Source organism: Dendrobates tinctorius, unplaced genomic scaffold (genome assembly GCF_039654945.1).
Source record: "Dendrobates tinctorius isolate UK_male_01 unplaced genomic scaffold, ASM3965494v1 ptg000069l, whole genome shotgun sequence".
Classification (NCBI taxonomy): domain Eukaryota; kingdom Metazoa; phylum Chordata; class Amphibia; order Anura; family Dendrobatidae; genus Dendrobates; species Dendrobates tinctorius.
In genome coordinates, this window is record NW_027361737.1 from 31,424,668 (window position 1) to 31,445,100 (window position 20,433).

Consider the following 20,433-nt stretch of genomic DNA (forward strand, 5'->3'; position numbering starts at 1 on the left):
TTTTGTGTAAAAAAAAGTCAAAATAAGGTTTTAAAAAAAGTTGCATTTTCTATAGGATTAAGAAAGCCAATAAAAATACAGCACAGTGTTTGCCTCTTATGAACCTACATCTTCTCTTTTGCTTGTGTGCGCCGGTAAGTGGTGATAAAACACATTACCACATCTATTTGCACAAATCAGCACATAACATCCTTCCCCAATTACAAACCTAGCTCTGTACACATGCAATGGTGGGCCAGCCTGCTCATCCTCCACGGGAAGTGCTTATGAATGGTAAGATAGGGTTTAGAATGTCTGAGGTTGATGGCATGCATAGAGTTTAGCTCACTTACTGATACACACGTTACAAGAAAGCTTCATCTGCAGGTAATTATGTTTAGCTTTGGTTTAATATAAAATGAGATATTTGATTAATATTGATTAAATAGATGGAGATTATTACATTCAAAGAAAGGAGTTTTATTTTTGGGAGAGTTTTTTTCTTTTATTTTTACTTTTCCATTTTTTTTTATATATATTTTGACTTGTGGCTTTTTATGTGGATCCTCAACAGACAGTGGTGCATTTCAGTCTGATTTTAATGGGAATAACCTATTGTTAAAATCAGTTTTATGTGTACAATGTCTTTTATTAAACATTTTTGCCAATGTTCTTTTTCCATATCATAATCTCTATTAATTAACAAAATTAGAAATATGGCAATTTTCACATTTGATACTGGGGTCACTTTATACTTGTATACTATCGTAAATTTCATGAAGAGTTTTTTAGCGAGCTCATTATCATCACTGGGTGGATTACAAGGACAGCACTGGATCCACAACACTGGATCCACCAATTGCAATAGGTGATGTCAGAGCTCCCCCTCCCTACACAGATGACCTTGCTCATTAGATGCTTCAATACAAAAGATAGGTCAGAGTCTATTCATTGTGGCTAATGTACATGTACATTTCTTGAAACAATGGGAAGTTAGAGTCTAAAAAAGCCCCAGTGGTCAGTGGAAAAATTGAAGGTTTCTAATTTTTATTTTAAATAAACATTAGTTATTGGAAAAATACTTTTATGACACAAATAAAGACATTTAGTTTCAATGTTTTTATTGCTGATTTCTTAGTAATAAATTACTACAAATATTATACAAATAGGTAGCATTCAAGCATTTGTGTACCATTTATACCATTTATATTATACTACAATATGAATAAATATATATATATATATATATATATATATATATATACACAATATATATATATATATATATATATAGTTGCTCACTCATTGACTAGAGTTTTTCTGTCTGGCAGAGTCTGGTCCTAATCATACCCAGTCTCTGACAGACCCTCACCCCTCCTGTCTCCTGCTCCAGCCCCCTTGTGCAGCACACGAAGTAAGGCAGCAGGGGAATAACTCAGCTGGTTGGAGGAACCAGGAAGGAAAAGGCTTCTACATAGGCGAGTATAATGGGCTGTGTTCATCCACCCTTCCCTCATACATACATACATCCATTCCTCCCTCATCCATCCATTCATCCATCCATCCATCCATCCCTCATCAATCCATCCATCCCTCCCTCATCCATCCATACACAGATCACTATAGACTAAGGTTCTGCAGCAGTTGAAGTGTATTATGTGTTATATATGTAGATATACACACACATCACTACAGACTCTTCGCAGTACTCATAAGTCAGATTGGTGGCTTGGATAAATAGCGTTTTCTGTCCATGGATTCAATTTTTTATCAAAACACTTTTTAGAGTCAGTTCTGGTGGCTTCAGTTTTTTAAAAAAGAATAATTGTATGGACTCATTCTTTGACCACTTAAAGTGATAAGAATGGATTATGCCATCTATTTATTATATGAATTGTGGTTGCCATAGAGGAAAATTTTATTAATTTACATGTGGGGGTTTTCCCATAAGAAAAGTACAAAGGGATCAAGATTCAGATGTTGGTTAAGAACAGACTCCAGACATTTCACCAACGTGATGGACAACTGGGCATGTCCACCAGATATGTAACATATCCCTTTATATCCTTGAAAACAGTCTGGAGAAATCATATCATAAATTCTATAAATGTAAGTAGATACATAGTGGGATCATTGGAACCTTTGTGTTCTCCATGTGTAAGGAATGAGCCAAGAAGGGTGAGTTCTTTAAATGTTTGATGGGCAATGGTCCTGCGGCTCACATTAAGCCCACTAAGGTATAAGGAGATAAGAGGGTTGATTTTCACCGTGCAAGGTTTGAAGTTCAAACTGTAGAAAGTTAAGCTATTTGTGTTGCCCTACAGTACCACATAAAATGTGGAACTGATAAACTTTTCACCCTTTTATGAAGGTTATAACATTTCTGGCAATGTAAACTTTTTTATGATTCCAAATAAATTTAATAATGGCAGTTTGAAAAGATATTATGTCTTTAAGAAGAGCTTAGACATAATATCTGACAATATATCAGATAAGAGGCATGGAATAGATAGGACCCACTTAGGGTAGACATGGCGTGGACCACTTCATCAAGAAGGCTTTTAATTGTTCTAAGCGTACCGTTACACCTAGCGATGCACCAGCGATCCCGACTAGCGATATGACGTGGTCAGGATTGCTGGTGCATCGCTGGGTGGTCGCTATTGAGCTGCCACACAGGCAGATCTCACCAGCGACATCGCTGGGGACGGGGATCGCTACTTACCTGTCAGACGCGGCGATCCTGCGTCCTCCCGCCCGGCTCCACGCGTCGCTCGTCGTCACAGCAGGAAGCGCCGCAGGAAGCTGATGACGAGAAATGATCCAGCAGCTTCTCGCTCGATCAGCGATAACCAGAGGGGGAGCCGGTCGGAGGTAAGTATCACATGCAGCGATATCGCTAGCAATATCGCTGCAACGTCACAAAATCGGTGACTTTGCAGCGATATTGCTAGTGATATCGCAGTGTGTAACGGGGGCTTAAGACGCTAGTATAATTTCATTTATAGAGAAAAGAGATAGCTTTATAATGAGATATGTTATGTAATGATCCCTTAATAATATGTGTGAGCGATTACAATTTGAGGTGTGAATAAATAAAGCTTCTGATTTTTCAACATTAATTTTGAGGCCTGAAATTTGTTGGAGGATATTGGAAACAGAAATTAAGATAGGAGGGAAATGAGAGGTTGTGTGTGAGAGAGAGGAAGAAGTCATCCACAAGTAAGCTAACTTTATAAATAATGATATTGCGAGTGAGACCATCTATAGAAGGATTTTATCTTATGGGTTTGACTAAAGGTTCTATCGCTAGTGTGAATAATGTTAAAGATAAGGGGCAGTCTTTTCTTGTCCCTCTATTGATAAGTGTGAGTCTAGGCAAAGTTGTGGGCAATTTTAGGTAGGCAGCTGGTGAGTTATAGAGAAGGCTTAAAGTTTTTAGACGCACTAAAGAAAAATAATTTTAAGGAGGGTACAGCCACACTAAGCTGTCAAATGTCTTTTCTATATCAACAGAATGGACCAATATGGGCCTCATCTTGGATTGTGGTGCATGGATAAGATTTAGGTTTTGCCTACTATTGTTTGGCGCCTGTTGAGATGGTATGAAACTGACTTGATTTTATGGAGAAGTAATGAGTTAACTCTTGTAGACATTATGGAAATGAGATCTATTTAGCAGCTAAATTGTTGTATAATTTTTAGGCATTGGTGAATCTTTCTTTGGTTTTGCTATTACAGTTCTGAGAGTACCATTGCATTCACTTGGCACCTTATTGTTTTGAAGCAGCTGGTTACAATAGGAAACAATATGCAATGGAAGTTTTGGAATGCTCATTTTATAGTAAGCTGCAAATAAACTATCAGGTCCAAGTGTTGTGTCTGCTACCTCCTCATCAGTTACTGTGTCAATAATAACTGATAAACTTTACTAGTAAGGGTCCCGTTACACTTAGCGACGCTCTAGCGATCCCCACAATGGTACAACCTGGTAAGGATCACTGGTGCGTCGCTACATGGTCGCTAGTAAGCCATCAAACAGGCAGATTTATTCAACGACGCAGCAACGATCCGGCGATCCATATAATGACCTAGGCTGTCATTGGTACCTTGTCACACAGCAGCTATTCTGATGACTCACGCCTGTGTCCATGAATTCTGCCTCGCCAACGAGGTCGGTCGTCGGCGTTAAACACAGCGATGCATGCTGGCCAGCGGGATGCCAATGATCAAAAAATGGCCTGGGATCAGCGATATCCAGCGGGGGGGGCGGTCGCCGCTATGTGTCACACGTAGCGCGATCACTGGCGAGGTCGCTGTTGCGTCACAAAATCGGTGACGTTTCAACGATCTCGCTAACGATCTCGTTATGTGAGATGGGGCCTTAAATGATGGTAAAGTCAGAGCATTTAAAATTATGTCTGTGCGGGCAGAATATAAGGGCCCTGTCACACATAGCGATCTCGCTAGCGAGATCGCTGCTGAGTCGCAAGTTTTGTGACGCGACAGCGATCTCACCAGCGAGATCGCTGTGTGTGACACCTATCAGCGGCCGGCCCCCCTGCCGGTATCGCTGATCGCTGTTGGAAAGCCCTGGACATTTTTTTGATGGCTGGGCTCCCGCTGGCCAGCACGCATCGCTGCGTGTGACAGGCGGGAGACCAGCGATTAGCTGGTAACTAAGGTAAACGCAGGGTTTCTAAGCACCGGGCGGTGCTTAGAAACCCGATGTGTACCTTAGATACCAGCGTGCTGATGCAGGGAGCTGGTAACTAAGGTACACATCAGGTTTCTAAGTGACGCACATCCCTTAGAAACACGATGTGTACCTTAGTTACCAGCTCCCTGCATCAGCGCGCTGGTAACTAAAGTACACAGCGACACTGCGTGCTCGGCGTCGCTGGTGCTGCTCACTGGTGAAGCTGTCTGTTTGGCAGCTCACCAGCGATCATGTAGCGACTACCAGCGATCCTGACAAGTTGATATCGTTGTCAGGATCGCTGGTGAGTCGCTATGTGTGACGGGGCCCTAAGTCAATGTGAAAAGCTAAAAAGGTTTTATATGTTTGATCTGGATTGCTTGTGATGTCCCCCTGTTTGTATCTCAATTGAAGACAGAAAGGAAAAACAGGAAGAAAGTAGAGTAATCTCTACTGGCATAGTACAACTCACATTCAATGAGATTTACATAGCAATCAGGGATAGGTCAAATAAAAACGCAACTTTTAGTAAGTTTAATTAATATTAGCAAATGCTGCCTGAGAATAAGGTTAGTAATAAACCAGAGCTCCAATCTAGTTGATGGATCCAATATAAGGAGATAAAGTATCTGTCTATCCTTTCTATTTAAAAGACTGGCAAAGTTAGTGTGGCCAGATAATAATCAAGAAAAACTTGCAAGATAATTCAAACCACATAATCCACATCTGTGATCGCATCTAGATGCTAATAACGACCCTGTTTACTCAAAGAATGCCTTGTCCATCCAATAAATATAAAGATGAAGAAATATATTATTGGACAAACATTGTAGGTTTGTCATAAAAGGGATTCCTTGGCATGGTCAATAAAGAACCCACTGGAGTGGCCCATATGGATGAATAACACCAATTTTAATGATCAAGACAAATAACTAATTTTATTAGGTTACATTGACAGTGGTCAAATAATAATAATAATATAATGAACATCCATATAGAAATATAAATTGTATAACATGCAATAACGTTAGATGTGGAGAAGCATGCACAAAATAACGTCATCTCATCACCCATTCAATGCTTAATCAATGATGGATGGGTGCAGGAATGTTCAATGCTTCCCAAGGTCCTGATTAAGATAGGAATTAGTCCTATAGATCCCTACAATAGGCTGATTTATTATGAAGCCCCTTTGCTCCCACCCTGACAAAGCCAGTCCACACCTAGCTCTAAGTAGGAGGCCCTACACTCTCCATACATCTGTTCCAACACATTTCTTCCCTTTGGAGTCATCAGGGGACCAATCACACATAACGTAAATAATATAGTTTCTTGAGCAACAAAATTTCAACCACTTCTAGTCATGCATCTCATCACCAATGATACAATCACAGGTCTGTGTTATGTGGTTTGATTAAAGGCCCTTGTACATTTAGCGATGCACCAGCGATACGACCCGGTCAGGATCGCTGGTGCATCGCTAAATGATCGCTAGTGAGCTTTCACACAGGAAGATCTCACAGCGATGCAGCAACGACGCAGCGGACGATACTCACCTTTCACACACAGCGATCCTGACGTCCTCCCACCCGCGTCCAGCGTCGCTCGTCTCACACAGCAGGAAGCCCAGCAGGAAGCTGATGACGAGAAGTGGAGCCGCCCGATCTCGCGTGATCAGCAATAACCAGCGGGGGAGCGGTCGCAGGTATCACACATAGCAATATCGTTAACAATATCGCTATAACATCACAAAATCAGTGACGTTTTAGCGATATTGCTAGAAACCCCCTTTATCTCACAACCTTTTCTTTTTGATTATTATGTGACCCCCTACTAACTGTCATTTAAGTAAAAAGAATAGATGTTTGATCTCCATCATTTGAATTGGAGGACCATCATTCGGATTGGAGTTCTGGTGTTTCTTTGCATTATTCTCAGGCAGCATTTGCTAATTTCAAATGAAGATAATGTTAATTCCCTCTATTGATCTTAGTTTGTTTGCTAAGAGTGTATCAGGTTTTTTTAGCATGCCTATAATGAGTAGTTCTGAGTCTCAGCTCGCAGCAACTCATTCACCAATGGTTCTCAGCCTGGACGGTTGCATCTTGGCAACATCCAGGTTGAAAAATATTTATCTCCAGACATTTTTTCACACCATACAGCGGTGTACGCTCCTCACACAGTACCGTGTAACGGCTGTTATCACAGCCACAGTGAAGCTATCTGTGTCACTCTGAGAATAAGTCGAGGACATGTTCCGTTCTTACAGACCTGCACTCTAGGGAGATTCCTACTCTGCCCAATTCTACATACACCTTGTAGTTTGTGATACACTAGCCAATTTCTGCCTGTGACATAGCGCTCAGATATTCAGTGGGCCTCACACAATCCAAAAGTGTCCAGTGTCTGCAGAAATTCAAAATCTCACTTATCCTCTAGCCACTTTGGTCACAGCTGTGCCATCGAGCTTGTGACATAGCGCTCAGATATTCAGTGGGCCTCACACAATCCAAAAGTGTCCAGTTTCCACAAGTGTCTGCAGAAATTCAAAATCTCCCTTATCCTCTAGTCACTTTGGTCACAGCTGTGCCATCGAGCCTGTGACATAGCGCTCAGATATTCAGTGGGCCTCACACGATCCAAAAGTGACCAGTGTCTGCAGAAATTCAAAATCTCACTTATCCTCTAGTCACTTTGGTCACAGCTGTGCCATCGAGCCTGTGACATAGCGCTCAGATATTCAGTGGGCCTCACACAATCCAAAAGTGTCCAGTGTCCACAAGTGTCTGCAGAAATTCAAAATCTCCCTTATCCTCTAGTCACTTTGGTCACAGCTATGCCATCGAGCCTGTGACATAGCGCTCATATATTCAGTGGGCCTCACACAATCCAAAAGTGTCCAGTGTCTGCAGAAATTCAAAATCTCACTTATCCTCTAGTCACTTTGGTCACAGCTGTGCCATCGAGCCTGTGACATAGTGCTCAGATATTCAGTGGGCCTCACACAATCCAAAAGTGTCCAGTGTCCACTAGTGTGAGCAGAAATTCAAAATCTCCCCTGTCCTATAGACACCTTGTACCTTGTTTTACATTACTATATAGTTTGTTGGATTTTGTCTACATTTCTACCAAAAATGAGGAAGGCTGGTGGAAGAGGCCGTGGAATTGGGCGGGGGTTGGCAGCTGGTAATGATGGTGTTGGTGGTGGATCTGATGGTAGTGGCAAGAGCAAAATAGGACCGAATGCAGGAGGTGCTGACCCTGCGTCATCGTCTGGCTACATAAGGCCTCGAACGCTTAGTTTTCTAGGAGTTGGCAAACCGCTTTTAAAGGCAGAGCATCAGGAAAAAGTTTTGTCTTACATTGCTGACTCAGCCTCCAGCTCTATCGCCTCCTCTTCTTCAGTTGTAAAAAGTAAAAGCACTGAGTCATCATTGGAGGCTCATGTTCATGAACCACACCTTTCTTTGTGTCCTTCACCCCAACCAAGATTGAAGGATGACGCAGGCCATACTACTGATTACTCCATGGAGCTGTTTTCACATACCATGCCTGGATTATCAAGTCAAATGGTGAATTACCCAGGCCAAGATGAATCTGACATGGAGTGCACTGATGCACAGCCGCTGATGGATGATTCTGCTGGTACATTCACTCAGAGCACTACATTGTCCTCGCAGTGTACAGAGCCAGATTCTGACCCTGATGAGACTCAGGTGCCCCTTCCCGCACACTATACCACCATACACGGTGACACAGAGGAAGGTGCACATGACATTGAAGAGGAGGTGATGGATGACCCAGTTGTTGACCCAGATTGGCATCCATTGGTGGAAGAGGGTGCTGCTTACAATAGCTCAGATGAGGAGCATCCACAGCAGACATCGACATCGCAACAGCTGTTATCCGGCAGGCCCGGAGCACTCCAAAGACAGGTTCCAAAAATCAAAAGAGTTGCTGGACAGCTTGTCCAGAGGGTCAAAAGATCACAGCGTGCTAGGCCGCAAAATGTCTGCCAAAGTAGGAAGAGTGCAGTGTGGCCCTTTTTTGAACAAAATCCTCATGATCAGGCCAAGGTTATCTGTAAGAAGTGCGCAAAGACCTTTAGCTGAGGGAAAAATCTGAAAAATTTGAATACCAGTTGCATGCTTAGACATTTAAACACCATGCACTTGCAAGCGTGGACACAACACCAAACCTCAAGTGCCACACGTGCAACTGATCACAACGAAGGTAGTCAGCAACGCTACATTGTTTCCCCCACTGTAAGCCCACCGGTTAGCACAGCAGCAAATGTTGAGGTGTCGTTGCAAGGCCACAGCAGTCAGGGAATCCCACTGTTATATCAACGAAAGACTGATTCTAGGCCATCAGAAAGAACAACAACTCCATCACCATCATCAACCCTCTCTCAGTCCGCCCTGTCCACCGCTACTTCCACCATATGCAGCTCTCAAGTCCAGCTCACCCTCCCATACACTATGAGTAGGTCAAGAAAGTACTCAGTCTCTCATCCGCGTACACTGGGTTTGAACGCCCACATTGCCAAACTAATCTCGTTTGAGATGATGCCCTTTCGGTTGGTGGAAAGCGCAGTTTTCCGCGAACTCATGGCCTATGCAGTACCACGCTATGACCTACCCAGTCGCCACTTCTTCTCTCGCAAAGCCATCCCAGCCCTCCACCATCATGTGAAAGACCGCATTGTCCATGCACTCAAGCAGTCAGTGAGCGGAAAGGTTCACCTCACAACTGATGCATGGTCCAGTCAGCATGGCCAGGGCCGTTACGTGTCCATCACTGCGCACTGGGTTAATGTGGTGGATGCAGGGTCCACAGGGGACAGCGGTGGTGGGACTGTGCTGCCTAGCCCACGGTATAGGAAACTGTTGGCTGTAGGTGTTCGACCCTCCTCCTCCTCCTCCTCCTCCAGAAGCGAAAGCTCGTCCACAGAGCGCAGTCGTACGAGCACTCCATCTGCAGCTGCCACTGTTGCACACGAGGTGTCCCCCTATCGAGCAGCTAGTGGAAAGCGTCAGCAGGCTGTGTTGCAGATGATGTGTTTGGGCGACAGACACACCGCCGAGGTGCTGGCCGAGTACTTGAAGCGACAAACTGAGTCATGGCTGGGCAGTGTACATCTTGAGGCAGGCAAGGTAGTTAGTGATAACGGCCGTAATTTTGTGGCAGCCATAGCCCTTTCAAAACTCAGCCACATACCTTGCTTGGCTCACACCTTGAACCTGGTGGTGCAGTGCTTCCTCAAAAATTATCCGGAGTTAACAGCCCTGCTCCAGAAGGTGCGAAGACTGTGCGCGCACATCCGCCGGTCGCCTGTACACTCCGTTCGTATGCAGAAGCTGCAGCGATTGCTCCACCTTCCCAACCACCGCCTCATTATCGACATTGCAACAAGGTGGAACTCCACCCTGCACATGGTGGAGCGGCTGTGCGAGCAGAGGCAGGCCATAATGCATTTGTGGGAGGATACACGGCCAGGCACTTTGAGAGCAGACATGGAGTTGACAGGTGTGCAGTGGTCGAAGCTGAAAGACCTTTGTAAAGTCCTTCAGTGTTTTGAGGAATGCACACGGCTGGTAGGCGCAGACGACGCCATCCTAAGCATGAGCATCCCACTTATGCGTCTGCTCATGCAAACTTTGACGCACCTTAAGGAGCAGGCTTCTGCAGCCAATGTTGATGAGGAGGAAGAGGAGGAGGGAATCCTTGATGACATTCAGCCATTGTCTGCTCAGGGACCTCTCCTGGACAAGGTGGAGGAAGAAGAGGAGGAGGAGGATGATGGGGATGATTACTTAGGGGAGGAGGATGCATCTCGTGGGGCAAGTGAAAATGTTGGCATGGCAAGGTCTGGTACAGGGTTTGTGCGTGACTGGAGGGATGTGGATTTGCCAGAAAGTGCTCCTCCAACCAGCACTCGCAGTGCATCATTGACACTGGGAACATTGGCCCACATGTCAGATTATGCCTTGCTGATCCTAAAAAGGAACCCCCGCATTGCCAAAATGATGAACGATGACGACTACTGGTTGGCCAGCATCCTGGATCCACGCTATAAAGGCAAATTACAAAACATCATGCCACAGGAGAACCTTGACCTAATATTGGCTAATAAACAAGCAACTCTGGTAAATCGGTTGCTTGAGGCATTCCCAGCACACAGCAGCGGTGATGGTTCTCACACGAGCCGTACGGGCCGGGGGCAGCTTGCCAGAGGTGTTTGTGGTGCACACAGCAGAAGTGGCGTTGGAGACAGGGGTTTCATGACAATGTTGTGGACTGATTTTTCACGGACCGCTCACACAACTGGTAATACTGCATCAATGGAAAGTGACAGGAGACAGCAGTTGTCAACTATGGTTACAAAATACTTTTCCTCCCATATCGATGTTCTCCCACACAGGTAATTCCTCTTTGACTATTGGGCCGCTAAACTGGACACCTGGCCTGAATTGGCCCAATATGCCTTACAGGAGCTCGCTTGCCCAGCTGCAAGTGTGCTATCGGAAAGAGTCTTCAGTGCAGCTGGATCAATCCTGACAGAAAAAAGGACCCGTCTGTCAACCCAAAATGTGGATGATCTAACCTTCATTAAAATGAACCACGCATGGGTTTCCAAGGATTTTGTCCCACCTTCCCCTGATGACACATAGGGTGACAGAAAAATGGCTTGCTTTGGTCCACCTCTTCCTGGGACTTGACCTATTTCACCTTTTGCATCAGCTGAATGTCCAACATCAACATATGCCACTTTCTAAAACTCCCTAACTGTGCTGCCTCCCCCCCCCCATGGCCGGGGTCACCACCTAGCGCACGACACCGTGCGAGTGCCGTTGCCCTGGACAGGTGGGTAGGCCGACTCTTGGGCGCGGGCACTGGCACAGGGTCCCTCATAGTGCAATCAAGTGTCTCTGACGGTGGTGGTGCACACCCGCCGTCAGACACACCGCCGTACTATGAGGGGCCCAGTGCCAGTGCCGACGCCCACGAGTGGGCCCCCTTGCTTGGGCAGGGCCCCAGCATTTGCAATCTTTACCTCTCCCTGCTCCTCCCCTGTGTAGTCTGGGCCGTTAAATCCATATTGTGCCTGACACCGTTTGAGCCTGCCTCCTGATGTATAGACATATATTTTGAATGTGTACGCTATCCATACATGTTATCCGGGGATACGGTACCCTTTCTAACCTTTGTGCAATCATGTGCAATCCATACTGGGCCTAACACCGTCTGAGCCTGCCTCCTGATGTATAGACATATATTTTGAATGTGTACGCTATCCATACATGTTATCTGGGGATACGGTACCCTTTCTAACCTTTGTGCAATCACGTGCAATCCATACTGGGCCTAACACCGTCTGAGCCTGCCTCCTGATGTATAGACATATATTTTGAATGTGTACGCTATCCATACATGTTATCCGGGGATACGGTACCCTTTCTAACCTTTGTGCAATCACGTGCAATCCATACTGGGCCTAACACCGTCTGAGCCTGCCTCCTGATGTATAGACATATATTTTGAATGTGTACACTATGCTATCCATACATGTTATCCGGGGATACGGTACCCTTTCTAACCTTTGTGCAATCACGTGCAATCCATACTGGGCCTAACACCGTCTGAGCCTGCCTCCTGATGTATAGACATATATTTTGAATGTGTACACTATGCTATCCATACATGTTATCCGGGGATACGGTACCCTTTCTAACCTTTGTGCAATCACGTGCAATCCATACTGGGCCTAACACCGTCTGAGCCTGCCTCCTGATGTATAGACATATATTTTGAATGTGTACGCTATCCACACATGTTATCTGGGGATACAGTACCCTTTCTAACCTTTGTGCAATCATGTGCAATCCATACAGGGCCTAATACCGTCTGAGCCTGCCTCCTGATGTATAGACATATATTTTGAATGTGTACGCTATCCATACATGGTATCCGGGGATACGGTACCCTTTCTAACCTTTGTGCAATCACGTGCAATCCATACTGGGCCTAACACCATCTGAGCCTGCCTCCTGATGTATAGACATATATTTTGAATGTGTACACTATGCTATCCATACATGTTATCCGGGGATATGGTACCCTTTCTAACCTTTGTGCAATCACGTGCAATCCATACTGGGCCTAACACCGTCTGAGCCTGCCTCCTGATGTATAGACATATATTTTGAATGTGTACACTATGCTATCCATACATGTTATCCGGGGATACGGTACCCTTTCTAACCTTTGTGCAATCACGTGCAATCCATACTGGGCCTAACACCCTCTGAGCTTGCCTCCTGATGTATAGACATATATTTTGAATGTGTACGCTATCCATACATGTTATCTGGGGATACGGTACCCTTTCTAACCTTTGTGCAATCATGTGCAATCCATACTGGGCCTAATACCATCTGAGCCTGCCTCCTGATGTATAGACATATATTTTGAATGTGTACGCTATCCATACATGTTATCCGGGGATACGGTACCCTTTCTAACCTTTGTGCAATCACGTGCAATCCATACTGGGCCTAACACCGTCTGAGCCTGCCTCCTGATGTATAGACATATATTTTGAATGTGTACGCTATCCATACATGTTATCCGTTGATACGGTACCCTTTCTAACCTTTGTGCAATCACGTGCAATCCATACTGGGCCTAACACCGTCTGAGCCTGCCTCCTGATGTATAGACATATATTTTGAATGTGTACGCTATCCATACATGTTATCCGGGGATACGGTACCCTTTCTAACCTTTGTGCAATCACGTGCAATCCATACTGGGCCTAACACCGTCTGAGCCTGCCTCCTGATGTATAGACATATCTTTTGAATGTGTACGCTATCCATACATGTTATCCGGGGATACGGTACCCTTTCTAACCTTTGTGCAATCACGTGCAATCCATACTGGGCCTAACACCGTCTGAGCCTGCCTCCTGATGTATAGACATATATTTTGAATGTGTACGCTATCCATACATGTTATCCGGGGATACGGTACCCTTTCTAACCTTTGTGCAATCACGTGCAATCCGTACTGGGCCTGACACCGTTTGAGCCTGCCTCCTGATGTATAGACATATATTTTGAATGTGTACGCTATCCATACATGTTATCTGGGGATACGGTACCCTTTCTCACCTTTGTGCAATCACGTGTAATCCATACTGGGCGTAAGAACGGCTGGCGAGCTGTTAAGGAAGCTACAGCACCTGTGGTTTGCACACGTAAGTTTTTCATTTTTTCAGGAATGACGGTTAGGCCTAATTCCGGAACTGCGGTTGACCTGCACTTACTGGGAAATCATTGTTCGCGGGTAATAATTGTAATCAGTGATCCCCATCACTAACGTTGTTCAGCGGGTTATCTGCACCTGTAAGCGACAAACACTGGCCTTTTCAGTGTAGCGCACATGCAGCCACGTACATGTAAGGGCATGACAAACCATTTATTGGCCAATCTCATGTGCTAGAGCCTCACGTGTCCCTCTAGTAAGCCGGACTCGGACCGCGGGGCATGACGGAGTCTCGTTCGTTAACGGAATTAAGCTTGCAATGTGTGCATCTGTTCTGTAGCTGGCATGTTTGAGGTTTCCCAGGTGGAGTCGAATTTAACCGTAGGCTCCACTCCTGGTGGTGCCCTTCTGGACATTCCTTTAAGGTTCAGCTTTGCAACCATACTGCCCATGTAAAACAAACACTTTGCCTTCATGAACGCTGTTTGGAGGGTCATGACTCGTGGGAATAACGCCGCCCAATCAGTTAACCTGCTAGAGAGATCCTTCGTTGCTCCCAAGCATGACATCACACTCCCTAGGAGGAAGGTAATGCCACTGTGGCGACCGTACTCCTGGGGGCGACACAAGTGCACTGATGCCCAGCCACTGCTCGATGAATCTGCTGGTACATTGACCCAGACCACTACATTCCCCTCGCACGCTACACGGCCTGAATCTGACCCTGATGAAACTCAGGTTACCCTTCCCATATACAGTTCCATCTTACACGGTGACAAAGAGGAAGCTGCAGATGAAAGTGCAGGTTCGGCCCACCCGCCATCAGACACACCACCGTACTATCAGGGGCCCTGTGCCAGTGCCGTCGCCAACGAGTGGGCCCCCCCCGCTTGCTCAGGATCACAGCACTTGCAAAGTTGAAATACTGTGCAGTGAGATGGAAGATGGGGACGACGAGGAGTCCAGACAAGTACAGGGATTCCCTAGCGAGGAGACTTATTTGATTGTTTTCAATGTTGGGACAGCAATTTTTGGGGAGCACTATACTCTGGAGAATGATAGATGGGGCCCACCATACACTGGAACATTCCAAAGGTGGACATCAGACACTGGAGCAGCATTTACAGGGCCCATTATACACTAGAGCATTAGAAATGGGGCCCATTATGTTTGGAGCATTATTTGGGCCCATAAGACAGTGGAGCTTCATCCATGGGGACCAACATATACTGTAGCATTATGTGGAGCTCATCATATACTGTTTCAAACATTATATGGGACCAATGATTCTGTATGGAGAAATAGATGGGCCTCGTCATGAGATGTAAAAAGTGAAGTATTTTTCATTGTACTATACCGCTATTTCTCTGCCGTATCGGATCATGATGAGTTGTGGTATGTGTTAAAGGGGCGCTCTTTCGCCCAGGGCACATGAAAACCTGGAGCCAGCCCTCCCCCCCCCACAACTGTAGCCAAATAACCCCCATTTTTCAGTGCGTAACTTGTATTATGAAGTTAATTAAGGTTGACAAGCTTAAGTAAGAAGAATTGATGCTTTTGGCATTCAAATGGGCACTGTAGGTGTGTTTCCTGTCCTCCTCTCACTGCCGACTTTTATTCCCCATTGACTTACATTGGGTTTCGTGTTTCGGGACGACCCCGACTTTTCCCTATAATCGGACGATCTTGCTCGACCCGACTTTTGGAAAAGTCGAGTTTCACGAAACGAAACGCGACCCTAAAAAACCAAAAGTCGCTCAACTCTAGTCATGAACCTACGTGCAGCAACTTTATGCAAAATAATATTTTTAGGTTTTATTTTAGTACTTTGCATGTTGGTTCAACATCAATATTCATGAAACAGAAACAACAATAAGTGGTTAAGGTTTTGCAACTGTTTGTTACATGTTACAATCATAGACACAATCATACTGCTGCCTGTTTCCGCAAATTACTGTCCGTGCATGTACTTATGCATGGACCTCTCTTTTCGGGTTTAGCTTTTTTGTCAAAGGTGGAAAAATTTTAAACCAAAAATTGATTGTTTGTTACAAAGTGTATAGACAAATTAAACATTATTCTTTTGTCCAACAAAACATAATCCCAAACATGACAGATGTCTAATATGTAATATCTAAACTAATATCACATGTAATAATCAGTCGCTCCAAGTGTGACACCCCAGAGTCCAGTTGTCACAGTGACATTGCCTCCCTCTAAGGGGTAAAGTCATGCCTGGAGGCAGGAGGGGGGCCCTCATGCCAGGTAACATAGATTACATGACAATTCCTGCTGCAGGTCAGAAAGGGGAGCTGCCTTATAAATTCTGGCCAGCAGAGGGGGTTAGTGAGTCAGCAAGCAGTCAGCTGTGAGAGAAAACAGGGGAGTGTCATGGAAACGAGAGCAGCTGAGCGGATGACAAGACAGTTAAGCCCGAGGTAAAGGATCTTTCTGGAAGATCCAGTCAGTTGGAGACGGGGAGCTGATCTGTGACGAGGGAAAGGACAAGGAGTGAAGACAAGAGGCTCTGGGGAAGCTGAAATTGCGTATAGCTGACCCCAGAGCGAAGCACTGATATAAAAAGAGGACGCCAGAGTCCTAGGCTGAACAGGAGCTGTATGCCCTGACCGCCGAATCTGGAAGTACAGGGGACTGCAAGTTCCTTAGGGACATTGAACACCTGAAGGCACGGCAGCAGATCAAGAGCCCGGGGCTGACAGTGAAAAGGACAGTACCCGTGATATAAGCTCACGCTATCAGCCATAAAGGTTAGAAACATCACACAAGAGAGGGTCGCAGCTTAGTTACAAACAGCAGGGACCCGAAAATAAAGCGCAGAAGGAAGGTCCCAAACCCCACCTGGCAGGGTGGATCCCCTGAATGCCTCTCGGTGAGCCGGACTCAATCCATCACCTGTATGTGGTACCCCGGATTGCAACGACTTGCAAGTAAAAGGTAAAGAAACCTGCACCTTTCTGTGTCCTTCTCTTATTTCTCTGCACCCCAACGTTCACTGCCATCTGAACCATTAATCAAATATATCTTTGCCCTAGGACCCCACTCTACCCGTGGAGAGCTGAACCATTGTTTGCTGCGTCACCATCAGCCCCAGAGGAACAAAACCGCAGCGTCGGCCACTCATTGCCGAACACCACGGGTGGCGTCACACTTAAACATCACACAACTATCCTCAATTTTTTTACTGGACACCCAGGGCCATGGACCGGGTTACTGCCACCATGATATCCCCCATTGAAGTCAACGGGCCCGGTTCCGAGTAACCTTAGGCCCTGCAGGGCGCTCCAACTGGTGTCACGACGAACAGGATTTATTGAGCCTAGCAAAGCTGGGTACAAGGAGCCTGGCAAAGCTGGGTACTGTGCCATAGACTTTATAAAATTGAGTGCTAGAGACTTTAATGAGCTTTCAAATAACCGCCATAACTGCGTCATACAGTGCGTGCGAGCAGAGAGGGGCATGCCATTGTGGGCGGAGCCAGAAATAAAGCACGACGCGAAGCCCTTCCCACACTCTGATGTCAGTGGGCAAAGTGAAGCTGGAGCTGTGCTCTATTGTGAGCAAGTGAAAAGCAGAAAGAAAATGCCCAACTCGGGTGAAGATTCAGCAGCGGTCGCAGCCGCAGCCTCCATAATGGCGCTATCAATGCCATATATACCAGGAGCAGCCTGGTTACCACAATACTCAGGGGAGTCACACACCCTGAGCGATTTTAAGGAAAGACTATGTAGTTTGTTCAAAGTGTACCCCCTGTCTGAGAGTCAAAAAGTCAGTATCCTCATTGGCCCGTTAACTGGTGCGGCCCAGAGGGAAGTAAAGTCCTGTCCGGACACTGATAAAGGAACTGTCAAACAAATCTTGGCCAGACTGAAGAACACTTTTGATACCCGCACTGCAACAGAGATTAAAATGAGATTCTTTGGGTGCAAACAGAGGGTGCAGGGCAGCATACGGGACTATGCTCTTAACCTTCAGGAGGCGCTACGGGCCATAAAGCAGGTTGACCCTAAGAGCGTGCAAGATTAAGATAGATTACTAAAGGAGCAGTTTATAGAGGGTCTCCAGTCTAATAATCAAAGGACACAGCTGCTCATAATGGCCCTTCAAAATCCTGAATTGGACTTTGCACACTTTAAGGATAGAGCCATCTGAGTGCTGCGTGAAGCAAATCCTAGCAGCACAGAGACCTAGGCATCCAGCAATTACATACCAGCAGGAGGTAGCATCCTTTCCCTAGACCCCTATTGAGACTGACACGCCATCCCAAGATGATGACTCTGCTGCAGGCTTACGTCTCCAAGTCAAAGAACTAACCAAAAGTATGGCTGCACTCACAAAATCTGTGCAGTTCCTGCAAGTGACTCCAAAGAAAAAGATCCAGCTGGCCTCCAGTCCAGATGATGTCTCGTCGCGACAGCAGAGGAGGATCCCACCGACCAGAGGGAGAGACAGTGATCGTTACGAAGAGGACGGACAGCCCATCTGTCGCCGCTGCAACAAGGCGGGACACCTAGCAAGATCCTGTCATTTAAACAAGCAATCCCTGGGGCAAAGGGCCAACCCTCAGGAGTAAGACAACCAGGCCCACCAAATTGGAGAGACAAGTACGTAAGGGGACGGCCAGTCCTGCCTATCGTGATTGACGGCTTTCCGATGAACGCTTTACTGGACACCGGCTCCCAGGTGACAACGATGACATATGTTCTTTTTAAGCAGTACTGGGCTGATTCAGACATTACTCATAGCCCAAATAAAGCCCTTGCCATTCTTGCCAGCAATGGTCAGCCCTTGCCTCAGATGGGATATAAAGAGGTGATCATCAATTCATTGGCCGAGTAGAATTGCAATTGCAAGGTTTGATTATAGTTGATATTGACAAATGAGAATACCATCCTATGATCAATTTAGGCAACAAATGTAATTGAAAAGTGTCTTGGAGAAATTATTGTTTTGTTACAACAAATAGCAGAGACCACCAGCTCCAGTCAGCAGCGGGTTCTGCAAAAGGAGATCAGAGCCCTGGTGCAGAGACAACAGGTAGAACTGTCTGGTGGAGAAGTCGTCAGTGTCAGAGTAAATTATCCTTTTCCCATTGCATTACCTCCCAGAAGTGAAATGTTAATTTGGTGTCGGGCAGCAATAGGTCTAAGGGGTCAAGATTACCAAGCCCTGGTAGAACCCATGTACTCTGATAGTAGGCCCACTATCCTGACAGCCAGAGGGGTAGTTGATGTCCGCAAGGGGAGAGTACCAATCTGCATTTTAAATTGTGGGGAGGCAGAGTCCCTTTTACCCCGGTATGCCATCCTTGCTAAGCTGTCCACTGTCAGCAACAATGCAATAGAGGCACTAGAACCCTTGCTTCCGTCTGACAAGGTGGAAGAGTATGGCTCTGAAGGGCAGCAGGAGGATTGGTGTCACCAGCTACACGTAGGCACTGACTCCACCCCGTTGTACCAAAAACATGGGGATTACCGGGTGGCTCGAGAATTTGAACGGGTCTTCAGCAAACATCCTCTAGACTTTGGGCAGGCAAAAGGGGTCCAACACCATATCCCCACCAGAGATCATCCACCCATTAAAGAAAAGCACCAGCCTGTACCCCCAGCACACTATCAATGTGCCAAGAGTATGTTACGGGAGATGAAGGAGGCTGGGGTAATCAGAGATAGTTGTAGCCCCTGGGCAGCTCCATTAGTCCTCGTTAAGAAGAAAGATGGTACTATGAGAATGTGTGTAGACTACAGGCGAATTAACAGCTTTACACATAAAGACGCTTACCCATTGCCTAGAATTGAGAATTCACTAGCTACACTGAGAACCGCTAATTATTTCTCTACCTTAGATCTCACCAGTGGGTATTGGCAGTTTCCTGTGGCAGAGGCAGACAAAGAGAAGACAGCATTTACAACACCAATGGGGCTCTGCGAGTTTAACTACATACCGTTCGGGCTCAGCAATGCGCCAGGAACATTTCAGGAGTTTATGGAATTCTGCCTTGGACATAAAAACTTTGAAACCGTTCTGCTGTACCTGGATGACTTCATCGTCTTCTCCAAAACCTACGAAGACCATTTGAAGCACCTAGCCGAGGTATTCGAAGCCCTGAATGTAAAGCCGTCCAAATGTCACCTTTTGAAACCCAAAGTGCAGTACCTAGGCCATATGGTGAGCGCGGAAGGTGTGGCACCCGACCCTAACAGTCACCGTTATCCAGGACTGGCAAATACCCAGCACTATTCATGAAGTAAGGCAGTTTCTTGGGTTAGTAGGCTACTACCGAAAATTTATCAAGGACTTCACCAAAATAGCTGCACTCCTGCAAGATCTTCTAGTGGGCCAATCCAAGAAGGCCAAGAACAAGAGTCTTCCAATCGAGTGGAACACAAGGATAGAAGAGTCCTTCATCATGTTGAAATTGGCCCTCACGGGAGATGAGATCCTGGCTTACCCTGACTATGATCAAC

The 20,433-nt window shown here is 45.8% G+C and overlaps 1 protein-coding gene across 1 annotated transcript in view; it reads left to right on the forward strand.

Moving 5' to 3' along the window:
* The first annotated feature begins 329 nt into the window (after positions 1 to 329).
* The window catches only part of LOC141095374 (G-protein coupled receptor 55-like), a 40,956-nt gene continuing 20,852 nt past the window's right edge, over positions 330 to 20,433 (forward strand). The window contains exon 1 of the mRNA XM_073581336.1: positions 330 to 366. The gene's annotated coding sequence lies outside the window, so the exon portion shown is untranslated. The remainder of the gene's footprint in view (positions 367 to 20,433) is intronic.